The sequence below is a fragment of the Hyalella azteca genome, unplaced genomic scaffold (genome assembly GCF_000764305.2).
Source record: "Hyalella azteca isolate HAZT.00-mixed unplaced genomic scaffold, Hazt_2.0.2 contig9798, whole genome shotgun sequence".
NCBI classification, from domain to species: Eukaryota; Metazoa; Arthropoda; class Malacostraca; order Amphipoda; family Hyalellidae; genus Hyalella; species Hyalella azteca.
Window position 1 is genome coordinate 142967 of NW_025939858.1, and position 15453 is coordinate 158419.

At 37.9% G+C, this 15453-nt stretch overlaps 1 non-coding gene across 1 annotated transcript; it reads right to left on the reverse strand.

Annotated features, from left to right (window-relative positions):
* Nucleotides 1-9414: 9414 nt before the first annotated feature.
* On the reverse strand, nucleotides 9415-9485 carry Trnag-ccc. Its single transcript has one exon. It is a non-coding gene; the product is annotated as a tRNA-Gly (tRNA).
* Nucleotides 9486-15453: the final 5968 nt, after the last annotated feature.

The window sequence follows — 15453 nt, forward strand, 5'->3', positions numbered from 1 at the left end:
TTTTTTAATTTTTAGAAATAAAATGAGAAATTATTTGTACATGTAGAACATCGGAGACACTGGCCTCTTTAGTAGTGATGTCTTTAAAAAGTAATTTTTAAACGCATATTATTTATTTTCAATTTAGCTCCCATGCGAGTCATTTGTCGATATACAAGCATAGTTGCTTGAGGCTTTCTGATATGCATCAATATTGTGCCGATCTACGTTAGTAATTTTAAGTTTAGATAAACTCGTTTCTGTAGATGAATTCGGCGAACATCAAGTATGTGGGAAAATTAACGGCAAAATTAAGTAAGAATAAATTTTGCTCTAATTATAAAGGATTCGTATGATTCTGGCCTCCGTGACAGGCTGTGATTTTACTTCTGCTTCAGAGTTGCACTGCTAATCTAGGAATTATGAGATTTCAACGTAATGGCTTGAGATGATGCTAATAAAAACATTAAAAACAGAGTGATTTATATTCGCTTTAATTATCAAGTTTCATTGCTCTTCTTAGCAATTGAGACCTTCCGCCCCTTGTGGGTGATGATTAATTTGAGATATTGAATAATTGAGACCTTCCACCTCGCTGACGATGTTACATTTTGACCTCCGGTGCGAAATAGCTTGATAGCTGAAGCGCTAGCAAACCATCATACTACTACTACTACTTAGCTCCCACTTAACTATGGACGGCTTGATGTGTTACTTAAAATTTTATTCAATATATTTTAAAAATATTTTGGAGATGCTTAAGTTATAAGTAGTGAATGTTTGAGCAGTAAATAACATGTTTCCAAACTATAAATATGATTTAGTTTTGTTGTAATTAATGCAAGTTCAGGGCCGTCTTAATGATCTTATTAAGTGACGCCATGTAAGATAACATTTGGCGCCTGTTTGAGTCTAGGATATGCAAGTCATCTCGCTGCGCTGTGAGTGTGGTTATAAGGTTATCAGTATGACCTGATCTCACTTTCCTGATAAAATTATAAGTTAACCTCTTAACACGTTCACGATGCAACTCGCTCAATACTTGTATCATAAATTGCTTAATATTTTCTCTGAAAATACGCCAAACATTTTATTTTACGTATAAAAGCATCCTCACTTTTTCACGTCCCTCAGTACATTAATATATTTATTATTATAAATTAGTAATGAATTACCAGCCGATTGAATTACTTCATTTTATTTCGCAATTGAAAAAGAATTTGATCACTCGTTATCTGAAGGCATGCACTTTCTTTGCCCTATCTTGTTATCTCGACTCATCACCTACCTGTTTTTTTTTATTTCATGCATCAAAACTTATTGGGAAATACAAGCTGAATATAACATTGTGTCCGTGTCATAACTTAAGTCTTCAATAGAATTACAGCTCTTAATTAATTTAAATAAAAATTTCAGGATTGGGCCATTATTATATGCTACTTCAGTTAAGATTACCATCAACCATGGCTTTAAATCAGAATGTATGATGACAACGTCGACTTTCCATGTTGTTGTCGCACACTCAATTCTTATTCACTTTCCTATCATCGATCGCTCGTCACTAATAATCTTTCGTGACTGGACACGGAGAATTATTCGTAAAAAAGTCAGATAAAGTAATAATTTTATACATAGTACTGACATGGTAAACAATTTCATTGTTTTAATATTCCGTTAAAGAATGTGAAAATTATTCTAGAATGACCATGCTTAATAGTGCCAATCTATGCATTTAAATATAGTGACACACGCCATGTACGCGACACTGATACGCCTTCTTACCGAGACAAACAGGCTCAGGATAACCCACACATGTCCAAAAGTGCATGGCTATTAGGACAATGCTCCACTGATTTCTCTCAGCGTCAGCCTGTTGCATGAGATTCCTTCAGACCAGCAGCACCGGCCAACGCTGCGTCTGGCATGTCGCTTTGGCGCCACAACTTCAAGTGCCTGCAAGTCATTCTTGCGTAGCGCGGCTATTTCCTTCCGAACTCACTTGATTGCTTATAATTATATTACTCAATCATCATCATTATATAACTCAATCATTATCATTATATTACACAATCATTATCATTATATTACTCAGTCTCTCCAGATGCTGTGCGTTCGCCCGTAGTTTTGACATGTTGCAGTTGACGCTGCAGTTGTATTCTGCTGCATTGTTACATGAAGCCCATACTCACGTACTTATTTGTATTGGTTTCGAAAAATATATTTTAGTAAAGTGTTATCGTCATAAAAGTAACGTTGAAATGTTATGTCTAGATTTGTATCACACTGATTAGTATCTACGTGTGTGATGTATGATTTAGCGTTAATCACATTGAGTGACATCGTTAACTCTTTTTATTTTCAGGGCGAATTTTAAATATAGAGCACGCAGCGGGAGGCCCCGGCCGGTATTAGTGAAGGAAATGGTCCAAATATTATTCAAGAAATAGAGCCCACAGCGACATCCTTGACCTGACTTACATTTCATAATTGAGGACCACTGACGGCACCAACCGGAAATATTTTCTTCTTCATTTCATAGTAATTTATTAATTTTTATATCGTCAATTCCTTTAATATTATATTAGACAAAAAATTTGCGTCTGTGATTAAGTAAATTTGTCATGACCATTGTATTAATGGCAGAAGTGGTCCAATAAAACCATGACCTAAATATTCGCTGCTGCTTCTCGACCGAACACCGCGCAGATCTGAACGGTGTTTGTGCACTCATTATGTGTTTGTGTGAAATGTATGGATCATTTTGTCCAAATTGTGACACAATTTATACGCGTAGCACAGGTGCGCTCTTTTGCAGAGTTCAACTATGCTAGGATGACCCAAACAAAGGCCAGATGTGAATCACTATTTGCACAGTCCCACTAATTTCTCTCAATGTGAGGTCAACGGTCGTCGTCGTCGGAGGAAATTCCTGGCCACAAGGCCGCCTTTCGTCATGACTAAGCGACGCTGCGTGCAAAGACCGCACATACTTTTTACTTATTCCAGTCTCGTACATTTACAGTACTATCATTCTTCAGATTTCAATGTGTACTTGCAAATTGTGGGCGTGCCAGCTGAACGCGTGATTTATTACAGTCTACGACCAAAAGATAGGTCAATAAATCAATCATCTATGGCGTGCATATGGAGAAGTGTACTTAAAGTGAATTGTAATAAATCGATAATATCGAGGCATGAAATGGTAGATATTATGATTGCGATATTTATCGCGGCAGCGTAACTGATATTTGCGATTCCGGAACTCTAGGTTGTGAAGCTCAAGTCAGATAAAAGACATCATTTCTTAGCAAAATAGCCTCGGCTAAAATTTGCTAAACATTTCAATTTTTTTTCAACTGAAATCATCGGTTTCAAATCAAAATCAATTGGTTGATGAAATAGTATCATTAATTGTGGAATATAAAAGTTTCAAAAAATATAATTGAATGTCAATTAAATACCTTGCAAATGTTAGGGTATGACCATACATACGATTATTGGGCGGGCATCAACCCTGGCTGGAGTTGCGTAAGGTGGCGCGTACGTGTCGTCATCCTGCGATGCGTCCGCCGTGCGTAAACGTGGCGCAATACGCCGACTTGTGAACATTAAAAAGTATTCGTTGCAAACCAAGAACCGTTTCAATGGCCACGACTTACTAATTAAGGTTTGATTACCGTTAAGTTAAAATTATGTGTTCACTTCTGATTCCTCGTCAATTGATTCTGAATTCTACTATGAATATAACCACTTTGAAAGTTTTCGTCTTTTTCTTCCCCAAAGGAAAATGAGGGTAAAGTCATTATTGTAATTGTTCAGGAAAATTATTGTAAGAAGATGGGCTAAATTTTAAGTTTTCTAAGACTTGTCTGTGTTTCTGTCGTGGGGTTTCTCTAAACACTATTATAGATTTATATTATTACATGTAATCATCATGCATTTTGCTTCTAACACACCTACCGTTATGTTGACTGCATGGGAAATGAAAGACCACTTCCCTAAGGTGATGCATCATTCGTCTGGAACGTAAAACGTAAACCCACCTCCGCACATGAGACATACCTATAAATGTGACGCACGAGTATGGGTGTGAACCTCCGTTTCATTTCATCTTACCAAATATGGTGCGGAAGATGTGCCTTACCCTACACGGTTAAGAGGAAGTGACTTAACAAATATGGTTCGAAGGAATCACTCGTGAGTTCTGAGCATCTTACTTAACATCCCACGATTTTGTCTTCTAGCGATTTTGCGAGGACCGACTTATAAAATTAATGACATCATTAATGGATAGTGGCCGAATCGCCTAAGTTACGAGTCTAGGCAATTGTATATGAAGTTATTTAAATAAAATATTCTGCCGGTTTACGTTCTATACCTAATAATTTGTCGGCATTTGGTGCAGCAAAAAGAATAATCTTATTTTCATCTGAAGAACTTTTACGCCTGCATGGTCGCCAGCTGATGGGTTACTATCGAAAGCAGATTTGTTCAAATGTCTGTCCCCAGGTTGCATTATTGTACCCTCACGGATGCGGTCGCTCGACTCTTGTATCATTTCAGTTGCACGACGTCATCTCTGAAGATGTTTCAACGCCCGCGGTGTGAGCGCATTTTGTAATTTGACTTCTCGTTCAGTGTCACATTCAAACTCAAATAATTGAGCTTTACGATCTAAGCTTAATTCATGTTGCTGCCGCGAGCTATTTTAACGTAATTTTTTGGCTGAAAATCTTTCATTGTTGTCTCGAAAAGCTCTGTTTGATGTTTGCATTTTTATTGTGGTAAATCATATGCGTATTTTATATATTGACATTAAAATTTCCTAGGTAATTCTTTAAAAATACGATTTTAGTTTTAATTTGTACTCGATCGGTACACAAGAAAGTTTCCAAATGACTCTGTATTTTGTACTTATACTGTATAGATGGTCTGGAGCTATCTTGGTAGACATGTGATTTCGGTGCACCAATACTTACGTGAGACTTTATGAATGATGGACAAATTACGAGGACAATTGAGCAGCATCAAGTCGATGTGGTGCGCTTTATAAATGCGATCATTCCATATTTTGAATCGTTTACCATCAAAATGTCGAGAATACCGAGTATTGAGGACGCATAATATTTCATTTCTCAATGAATTAAAATGGTGTAGTAATTCGATTGCTCGATTCGATTCACCCTAGATTGCTGTGGTGTATGACGTCATGATTTAATTTGATACAATTCAGGCTCAATGATCCTGCATGCTCTTGATCCGGCACCGCAACAATAGCCCTCCAGTTCCACAGACATGACCTGGGTGACTGGAAAACCCGGACCACAATAATGTCACTAGAGACCGTGTCCGTTCGTCAAACTTGTGGAAGCTTATTTACTGCAAGTTTTTTCTACTTGTTTGCGACAGATTTCCAGGTATCTCGCGGTTAGATATGAGTCTTGGTCTAATCCATACTTATGGTTATTATATATACCAGGACCAGGATAAGGTTGACCTTCATAATTATTTTAAAATGAAGTACTCCCTTGACCTTTCTAATTATTTTAAAATGAAGTACATAAGTACTCCTTCAGTTAGGAGTACTTATGTTATGACTTGTGTCGATATATAGGCCATGACTTACATTAAGCTGTCACTGATATCATGACAAGTGTCAGTATATTTTTTGCTCTGTTATGTGTGAATTTGGTGGATGAAAATTTTCCTTCCGGCAGAATAATCTTAGAATCTTCAATATCATAGAAACATATTACTGAAATTCTACTGGTAATAACAATTATGAATTATCGCGTTCATTTTCATTATAGTCAATCCAGTCGTAGAGGTCGACTAAATGTGCGCCACTAAATCCGATCATTAGCGCTACAATGTTTGAATTAACAGATAATTCACCGCTGATAATTGTAAACTTGTTTCGTCGAAAAGCTCCCGGTGTCGGAAGGAAGCTCTCCCGATGAGGTTCTAGTAAACAAGATTTTTCGGTTCCTCGCGAATCTGCGTCGGAAATTAGTAACATTTCCTGTCTTGATTATTTCGCCTGGTTTTGTCTTGTTCTGTGAGCAGAAAATGCAAGAAAATTATGAAGCTGGGTTTTCCATAGTCTCGTTATTTTTCTGAGTCTAATCGAGCTCATTTCACGAAGAGCAAGGGAAATTCTCTCTGAACTTCACTGCAAGGTCCAGGAAAATTGATTGCAAGCTCTGAATGACATTCCAGACCCATGACAACGGCACTTCTGGAACCGTCAACCCCTAGGAAATGATTGCGCTCTATGGGAAATTTTGGCTTGCATTCATCGGAAATTCTGCTTGAGTTATTCATTGAAATTTTTCAAGTGATCTCTAAGAGGGAGTTAGACCTCTGAACTCTGGTAGTGGGTTGATTAATTTCTCCATCGTTCTTTCCTAGCAGTGTCATGAGCGTTGCAAAATCTTGGGAAATTCTGGGCCGCAGCCTCTAATGAACGCGACGTATATCTGAGCGAGGAAAAAATATACTGAGCTTCATTTACGCTGCTCCCTCCGGAAACTGGAACTTTGACACCAGGCGACACTTTAGGGAAGGAGTTTTTGCTTATTGATATCATTGTTTTGACTATGGTAAAGCCCTCGTGCACAGCTCTTGCTTTACTACCGTGCACAAAACATGGCTTTGCTTTACTACCGTACGCAAAACATGGCGGTCGCTAGTCAACATCCGGCAAAATTTTCGTAAGGCTGAGATATTTATATTATCAGAACTCAAAGCCGGATCCTGAATTGCCAGCTTTCAGTCAAATATACTTTCAATTTTCAGTGAGGATAGCTAGAAAATCCCATGTAATAAAAGCACGAGACGAATCTCATCGCAAAAATATTGACCACTTCAATGATAACGTAGGAAAGAAAACAGGTGAAACTTGTCACTTGGGTGGGAAAAGTTGATCGTGTATGCGTGACGGACTGTGGGATGACCTACACAACACACCACACATGCACACAGCGTAACCTACACACACCACACATGCACACAGCGTAACCTTAGCCCATAGCTAGTAGCTCTTGCGTCACGACTGATGCAGCGGCAGGGGCTTCCCCAGCCGCGTGTGAGGGAGAGAGCTGGCGCGGCTGAACGTTGCTGTGACGTGTACGTGCTGGCGGGCTCTAGCCGGAGAAGTCTGCTTGTGTTTGAACAAATGCGTTCGCACGACTGCGATTCATGTGCGTAAATAACTTTTTTCTTGTCTTATAATTAACGAAAAGAATATTTTTTGCAGGTTGTGTGTCCGGAATTACCTAGCTTATTCTAATTCTGGCTATAGCTGTACTTTACATAGCCTGAAGTGTTCGTTTCTTTGAACTGGAGTATTATACATACTCTATTTCATGGAAAACTTGGATACTTGCATATCATATGTAACCATTTTTTAATTCCATGTTGAGAGTGGACGAAGTTCTTAGAGAATTCCAGCTGAAATTCCCTACCCACTTTGCGTAGTTCCTATAGAGCCAGTCTATTTATATATTTATATTATATTTTTTATGGTGCAGACTATTTTTCTCATACACTCTAGGATTGGTTTGATAGGGTCTAAGTAGTTCTCCACTCCAGTTTGTTATCTATGCTTAAGCTAATTTTATAATACCTTGTCTAATTTGGGTCAAACCCTGAATTGAAGGCAGACAGACAGCTTAGAAGTCGGCTTCAAAGTTTTCTACGTCAACGTTTTCACCAACTTTAATTAATTAGTGACCTTAATTTCTTCTCTACTAGAAATAGCGGTAGCGAAGTATTGAGGGCAACATCCTAAAAGTCCGTCTCTTACAGTTCTCTCTCACATCTCGTCTCTAGATTTAATTCTTCACTAGAAGATAGTCTCAGCCAAGTATTGAGGGTAGACCGACAACATGCATGGCTAGAGATCTCTCGCCGACGCTTATGTCTACGCCGCTGATAGTCAAATGTTGACCCCGGCATCACATCCGTTCTACAGGAAGACTTATCACTCGGGAATTCTTATGTTTTCCTTCTATGCGTGAATTGTTTGTTGTGATCGACTTCGATTATTACTCGTTGACGTCATCGTCCGCGTACTCATGAAGTACTCTTCTAAACCAGAATTACTGACAAGTGATCTGGTTCGATCGATCTTGATCGCTATTCATATCAACATAGATTCTAATTTACGACTTTCACTGGAGAGAATGTGAGAGGCCGATTGCATCCAAAAATTATTTTTATGTATTTGCACATGGAAAATATTTTGATAACAAATCGCATACGGGCTAATGCCCGTGACTCCTGTAGAAGCTGGAGTTTAACGGACACTGTTCAACTTATGGTGCTGAGTACATAAAATTTAGATGATATAATATCACGATTTTAATTTAAACTAAATTGTTAACATTTGTTCTAATACTTCCAAGAGTTGCCCTAGGAAATATTCCACAGGTGACAAAAAGAACTATTTTACTTATTGATCGTTTCAACTAAGACAATATTTGAAGGCTCGTAACAAATTAACTCACTCCTCTGGTGGATATTCATATTCCCTTACACAATATTTCAGGAATATAAAAATCTCTTAAGTTCATTAGTCTGCTTGGTTTCTTTCTTTTAGCGCATTTTCTCATTTATGGAAAAAATGCACTATTGTGCTCGCCATGTCCGTCAGTCTGTCTGTCTGTCTGTCCGTCCGTCCGTCCGTCTGTCCGTGACCTCAAGTTTTCGTAGACGAGAAAATGCGCTCTCTGTCACTCACTGCTGTGAGTTCTGAGTTATATTTTTTTTCTTACGATAGAATGCTCATTGAATAATCTTCCCTCGTGGTAACATTCTATTTGGCGTTAAATTTAATAATCCTTACGTATTTAATATTTACATATTTAATATTATCATTGCATTTGAAACTGTGGGCCACACTGCTCCCATGTCCACATTCATGCCGTATAAGGCACTCCAGGTTTTGAACTTATGATTATCAGTCACGAGTTTGCCACCGAAATTGCGGAATGTTTGTAATAATGTCCGGGAAAGTGCTCGGCCATGCCTGCAATTGCCGTCTGACGTCACGCCATTGTTTGATTTAATTTCTAAGCAAACTTCGAACGTTCGGAGCGCGTTGTGTGTACATGGTTAAAGTGCATCTCTTTACCCTGCTTCCTCAACCTTCAAGAAGAAAACGTGTGATAATTTCTACCATTACGACGTGTGATTTTTGTACTTATCACGCTAGCAAACATATTCATATTGCTTATTTCCATAGATTCTTCATCACTTCTAGCGCCTGTGTATAATGCAAAATCTTTTTTTTAGTCCGCCGAATACAATGAAAATAGATAGACCGTTATTTGTTATCATTACTAAATCAATGCATCGGCTCATTATTATGATAAACAAAACAAAGTCATGCTTATAGCATGGGGAATTCTTGTGCCTGGGCTAGAAAAGTTTTGCGCCGCCCGGGAATCGAACCCGAGTCGCAAGAATGGGAATCTTGCATGATACCACTACACCAGCGGCGCTTTTCTGTAGGCTAGCACACAGTCGACGCAAACCGACAACCTCTCAAGGGCAGGACACGAGTTTTGTGTTGGTTGAGATTACATTGAGCTTGACCAAAAGCTTTGAGTAATGAGTAAAACAACTCGGTAGTTTGTTCAAAAAAATATAACTCGGTACTCACTGCAGTGAGTGACAGAGAGCGCATTTTCTCGTCGACGAAAAATTGATGTCACGGACAGACAGACGGACGGACATGGCGAGCACAATAGTGAATTTTTTCCATAAATGAGAAAATGCACTAAAAAGAGAGATTTGATTCGAAATTTTCCGTCGCATAACTTTTATCAGGGGGTATAATATGTACGAGTAGCAGTACATTGTATAATATTGACCGCAACGAATTGTCAATGTTATGCGAGATTGAGAATTGGCGACAGGTCTACGGCCTAATAAACGCAGAAACCAATTGTGTTTCCTGGTCAATTTTGGATCAAGTGTCTTCCAGCTCTCCATTCACAAAGGTTAGAACAAAATCACATTATTGAGTTTCTTTGAAATGAAAGTGGACACTTGAGTTGGAAGGATCGTGAAATATCAAGACACGATCTTAATTTATTTATTTATAATCATGAAGCAGTAAGACACAATAACAAATTGTGTCAACATACATCATACAACCATGAGAAAGCCGTGTACGATTTTAAGTTTGTTGTCCACGCGATATTCATTGTTATTGGTGAGGCAAATGGCCAACGACTGAAGAAGATTTATTCTATAACAAAAGTCGTAACGATTGTCTTGTTTTCATTGATTATTATCGCAATGAGTTTCACTGCAGCTTCTTTGTTATTAATTGTATGTATTGATTTTGTTGTCTTCTGGATTTCCAATTTTGTGAATTAAAAAAAAAGAAGCTAATGTTAAATTAAATGGTGCGCTTTTGCGCGTCATTTGTTTAAGATTGAAACGCAGTTGTCACGCTTTCAACTTCTATCAAAAAATTTGTACTTAAGCATTTGTACTTAGCATGGAAAAAACATGTATACTATTTGTATCACAAGATTGAGCTGCACCGATGAAATGTATAATCAACACTGTCAATGTCGATTATAAATGAAAGCGATTTGATATCATTAATTTTCGTTTCTCTATATTGTTAGAAAAATCGAACGTTCAATCCAAGCATGTATATCACTCACAGAAATGAGCGAGACTGTCCGAATAGCGGTACACTTTTTTGCTTGTGTCTCATGTGTCTTCATCCTGACAACAATTGGCCCGGCTTAAGGACGCATTAAGTGTGTCATTTTTTGGACAATATGAACAATTCAATTTTCTGAGTGGGTCTTCACTTTTAAAAATGAATTCAGCTCGTTTATATACCAAAGAAAATAAAGAAAAAAGTCGAGAAAAACTCCAATTATGGTTTCTACAAATTGGAACTTGTGTTGTGTGCGCTGTTGCATGCATTGTCCAGTGGAATGCTGTGAGTGTCGCATCAATTCTATTGAATGGGGGAAGTGCGCTAGCGGGACTCTCGAACGATAACGATCGTTCAATTGCCATTCTTATTTCCATTCTTAGTGTTCGTTGTGCTGAATGGCCGGCTCCCTGAGTTATATTTATATTTTCCTGAATGAACTGTTTGATTTTTGTGATCATATAAAGTATGTTTCAATATATTCTAATGTATCTTTGTTATATAATATATTTCTGTAGCAGTGATTCATATGAATTGCTTGAGTGAAAACTACATTTTGCTGTTCGATTGTAAAAAAGGGTGATTTTTTTTATAGTTTTATAGTTGTTGCACATGCGTTTTAATAATCAATTATGTAACTAGATCGCTGGCTGACCGCTTTAATGCGACGACTTCAATCACTCACATGTTTTGGCTCTTACTTCATGAAGCATATCTAGCTGCAGTGCATAGAACGTTTCAGTACTTGATGGCGTAGAAAAATTATGTGCGTAGATTTATCATGTTCAAAACTATGTAAAAAAACTCGCACCAACCATCTCTACTGTTTTTTTTTTTATTTGGAAGTGTAATTATTCAATACTTTGCATTTACTTACTTGAAGACTTGTACTTTAAAGCACTCTTATGCCATGACTTTGCGATCTATACGAACAGAAAATGCATTGAAAAGAAGTTCTTTTGGAGGTATTGTGAAAAAGTATCCAACGTACCCTAACACTAAGTGGAAATTTCCCGTTCCTTTTTCCTTTAAGAAAATTGTTCACAAGTTGAGTTCTCGCGGTATCCTGTTTACTGTTTCGTCTGTGCGTGTTTCAACTATCATGTTTGTTCAGGTATCGGTGATCCCGTCACGGGTGAAATTCTCTGATTTCTAATAGGACGATGCAAGACGTACACAAGACGCAGGAAGAGCTATAGTCGGTAAATGTCCCTGCAGGACTGACGTCCTTGCAAAAACAAACAAACGCGGTCACTGCGAACGTTCTCAGCGCACGTTTCTTAATTGCCACGGCGATCGATAGACGAATCTAACATCAAAAATGATCGCCGTACGTGTTTATTCCCTGCGAGTTTAATTATGTGTCTGTAATGGGCATTTCCCTTATTAATCCTTCGAGAAATTGTTGATGATTCTACTACGACTGAAACTTTCAATTCATCCATATTAAAAAAAGTTACGCATGCGATTCGAATTTCTTGTTTTTTTCTTATTCATCTTAGCTATAGGCAACTTTCACTTAACCATCGAACTTACGACTCGCTGGAGTTGTAATAGAATTACTATACCATTGTAATAGTTGCATTGATCGCTCATTTCAGATAGATTCTCATTGTTTTGTCTGTTACTTAGCTGCATAATTGGTTAAATTGTGTGCCAGCTCCCGATTTTTACTCTATATCATATCTAATGTAAAAAATCAAATTTCCCGCAAAAATTTCTGCCACGAAAATGTTTATCCGCAATGAGGCGGTTGAGCGTAAAGCTCTTCCTTTGACGTGCATTGTTTCCTCTTGCCATTTTCCTGCATTTCGCAACTAGGGACCTCATGAAAGTTTTACCTCATGCATGACAGAAACGTCACCCTGTTGGAAACACTTGATTTATCTAGATTTTTCAAGGCAATTGTTATGTTTAAAATCGATTTTTCCATCCATTTCAGTGCTACATAATTGTCATAATATTTTCTGGCTCTGGCTCATATATGCCACCAAATATACTATCATGTTCGCAATATTTGAAGAGTTTTTGTTCTACTGTTTGAATGTTGTTCACTGATGATGATTTTGTATATGACCGCATTACGGGATGACTATAAACTTTGCTTAACATTCCTGTGCCTGAGCTCGTTCATAAATCTTACCAATTCTGAAGGGCCACTTTTAACATCCTTATTGTTCATTTTGCTTTTTAGATGAATTTCTGTCTGCACCGCAACTCTGACTTAAACCGTTCTGGTCCTCACCGCTGCCATCGTTCCGAGGCCTCTCAAGTTGCCTTTCTTTACCCATGTCATTTTTAATGTTCTCATCGCTGCCGCCTCCAGCTGCCCAACAACCTCTGCCCTCGCGCTGAGTTGCCTGCATATATATACCACATACTTGTATTATGGTATGAGGTATGGTGCATGCCTGCACACCATGCACCTGCTTGGATATGGTATGAGGTAAGCTACATGCCGGTATAACCCTTGCGTACTAATTGGCTAGGGTATTAGGTAAGGTAAAATAGAAGCACTGTCTACACTGATCCTTTAGATACAATTCTGCACTACCAGCTTGTTAAATATGAACTACAAACTAAATGATATTATTTGATTTCTGCTGTAATAAAAGTTATCGTGCAGCGGTATGTGTGACTGCACCTCGAAAACTGACGCAGTTACTCATCAAGCGTTCCCGGTACTTCGATGCAATATTGAACGTTTACTACGAAGTGATTCACCGACGCCACACCCCCTCTCGCCACCCTCGCACTTTACCCTCACTCACTCACTTCTCTCTCACGCTCTCTGTTGTTGCTCTTTTCCCAGCCGCGGCCATCTGACCCTGAATGATTCGCTGCTGCAAGCTAGTCTTTCAGTCTTTTTGATCCTTGTAGTGAACGTTTTCACTCGACTTAGCGACTCACTCGACGATGGGATGGTGAACTATACTAAAAAATGTGCACGAACTGATGTAATTTGCATTTTGACGTGTAGACGATTTATATTTATTTTGAATTAAAAAATCGAACAATGACAAATGAATGCTTATCTTGGATCAATTTAATGGTCTTGGATGAAAATTGAACTCGGTCTTATATTGAACAATAGTCTTTCTATTGTTCTATTATAGTCTATTTCTTATATATTGAACAAAAAAACGATCATGACAATGTTTTTTTGTTCCTTTTTACTAACTTTACATTTAATTTATTTTATTTTTTTTATAATAATAATATAATAATAATTTTTTATATCTCCTACATATCCAGTTACGTTTATTGCTCTCAGTGACGTATACTTGTGTATTGCCTCACCCATCACACGCATGGCAGTTTCTTGAAGTTTCCTCATAATTTCTCCCCTCATTTCGTCGAAGCTAAAGTTCCCGCATTACATCAGTTCCTTTGCTGACAATAACGTAGCTTTTCTGTATTTATCCCTAAATTTCTGGTTATAGCCGCGCTTTGCATGCCTAAACAATCGACAAAATTTCCCTCCGCTTTGTTATCTCGATGCCCAGATAAACTTTAGACGCTTGCTAGGTGTTGCCACACTTTGCGCGCTACATACACGTTCTGTCTCTGTCGCGTGAACGCTACATACACGTTCTGTCCCGTGAATTCTAGAATCCTTCTTAGTCTACATTCATCTTATCGTGAGTTATTATGTTGATCTCAGCCACGGAAAGATTTCATATCTCTAAAAATTGAATGTGAAAATTGTTAGAAATTGGAAAGAAGAAGCATGAATCAATGCAAAACATTGATTAATGCAGCAAAGTATAATGTAATCTGCCGTCATCATGGAAAATATATCAAGAAGCTCCGCAAATCGAAGCCATCGCTGTGATTTCTCGAGCAGCGTGCGAAAATCCCTACAAATTTACGAACACGAAAAAATGGAATTAACGCATGCCGAAACCAAGGAGGTTGAAGAATTGTAACAAATTAAATACTCGTATCTTATTTCGACTTATACGTCAAGCGGCGGGACCGAAGGAATTTTTCATGGGAGCATCACTGGTACCAAGCAATACGACTACGAAAATTTTCAATATTAATTTTACTCGTATTTGAAGAGCTTTCTTTTTCTAAATCTTCGGCGGCTTGCTTAAGATTAAGTTTTATATTTCTTAAATACCAAAATTTTATTCTACAAGACACTTATATTGATACATCGCACGACGATACTGGTGCAGGCTTGGGGCATCGCATGATGATGCTGGTGCAGGCGTCGGGGCACCGCATGATGCTGGTGCAGGCGTCGGGGCACCGCATGATGCTGGTGCAAGTTTCCAGGACAGTTCGGGCAACAGTCTCGCTGAGCACCTTCCTCATGTGGTTTCTTAGTCCTCTGATCTGAAGGTGGTTATTGGACTATTAATGGTCGAGGTTATTTATTTTCTTGTTTTTGTAGTATATTCACTTTTATTCGGTCAGCTTGGGTTTCCTGGTGTCATCTCATACACCCGCGGTTGCAATACATTCATCTTACTAATTTGTACTAAATATAAAATAACATCAACAAAATAATGTTTTGTAAATATATTGAAATTTTATTTGGAAGCCTGCTTTTTGAGCTGCCAACGTCAGCAAAAAAAAAATCATTTAGGAAATGGACTAGAAATTCTGTAATAAATCCACTATTAACTGTCCAATCTAACATGTATAGTCACTAATTATAGACTGTAAAAAACATAAATTTTTCTGAATGCTTGAAATATGCTTAATTAATAATCACGCGTTTTTAATCTGTTAATTTTGCTTGTTTATCGCTCAATTTTACTCTGTATATAATATCA